This window comes from Egretta garzetta, unplaced genomic scaffold (genome assembly GCF_000687185.1).
Source record: "Egretta garzetta isolate BGI_Z169 unplaced genomic scaffold, ASM68718v1 scaffold233, whole genome shotgun sequence".
Lineage (NCBI taxonomy): Eukaryota > Metazoa > Chordata > Aves > Pelecaniformes > Ardeidae > Egretta > Egretta garzetta.
The window spans coordinates 334,082-335,352 of record NW_009259194.1 but is presented as its reverse complement, the minus strand read 5'-3'; the positions used below and the strand labels follow the sequence as shown (position 1 = coordinate 335,352).

The 1,271-nt window shown below is 52.2% G+C and overlaps 1 protein-coding gene across 3 annotated transcripts in view; it reads right to left on the bottom strand.

The window, feature by feature from the left end:
* Positions 1-1,271, bottom strand: part of SLC25A37 (solute carrier family 25 member 37) — an 18,473-nt gene that overhangs the window by 9,391 nt on the left and 7,811 nt on the right. The window contains exon 1 of one of the 3 annotated variants that reach the window (XM_035891390.1): positions 1,091-1,095. The exons of the other annotated variants lie outside the window; for them this stretch is intronic. The gene's annotated coding sequence lies outside the window, so the exon portion shown is untranslated. Of the gene's footprint in view, positions 1-1,090; positions 1,096-1,271 lie in introns of those variants that run through there. 3 annotated transcript variants of the gene reach the window in all.

Below are 1,271 nucleotides of genomic sequence, written 5' to 3'. Positions count from 1 at the left end.
GAAAAGCATCACTTGAGGTTATAGGGCCCCTCTGACACTAGTAATACTATCTGTTCCGAGCTGGTCGCATCCAGCTGAGGTTTGGGTTGGTTTTTTTTTTTTTTTTTTTTTTTGTTTTCGCTCTGCTAGTTTTAACTTGAAGGCATTGCTTCAGCCTCCAGAACTGACCCCAGGAGATCTCAATCTCACCCCAGTCTACAGCTGGGATGCCTTCGAAGCAACCGGTGTCATTTAAGCATGCAGCAGCGTCATCTCGTCGGAAAGGTAATCAGGGATAAGTGCTCCTGTAAAGTAATAAATTATCAGCCTGGCATGCACAGGACCAAAGCACGTGGTGCTGTGCTGTTGGGAACCAACGCTGAGTACCTGCACCCTCACATCCAGTTGCTTTCACATGAGAATGGATAAATACCGATTTTTATTTTTCCGTTGATCATCCGAGCCACTCTCGAGGGGTTTAAAAGCCCACACGGTACCCCAGAGCGGGCGGTAGGTGTACGTTGTACCCACCTCACCCACCCACGCCGCTATTTGCGTCACCGCCAGCACAAGCCAGGTCCACAGGCTTGCACCCTCACATTAAAGCTGTGGACACAAACAGGACCAACAGCCCAAGGAGTAACCAAGCCCAGGATCTCCTGTGCCGCTGCTGCGACGCAAGGGGCACGGAGCTGGAAACAGGTTCAGCTCCGTTTCATGCGTGATAAGTTTATCACGGTGTGAAGGATGATGATTTGCTATGAGCTACGCAGTGCTTACCCCCTATCTGAAGCCAGCAAGCTCCTCCAGGAGCCTCACCCCCTGTTGTTAACCAGCCAAGAAATACTTCTCCACCTACTTAGATTAATCCTCATTGCATAAGGCAAGAGCGCACCAAAAACCGCAAGCGTCCTGGTAGTCCTGGTTTCAGCTTGGGCACAAGAAGCAACACCAGAAGTCACAGCTTCAGGTTCCTCAGGTTAACTGCTGTTTGTAGACCAGTGCCGTCTTTATGAGTGTTGTCAGGGTTGGGGGGGAGGACCCAGGCTTCCCACTGCCAGAAGTGCAGGCATAGTCATAGAATCATAGAATGTTTTGGGTGGGAAGGGACCCCCAGAGGTCACCCAGCCCAACCCCCCTGCAGGAGCAGGGACACCTTGAACCACATCAGGTTGCTCACAGCCCTGGCCAACCTGGCCTGGAATGGTCCCAGGGATGGGGCCTTCACCCCCTCTCTGGGCAACCCCTGCCAGGCTTTCACCACCCTCACGGCAAACAATTTCTTCCTTGGA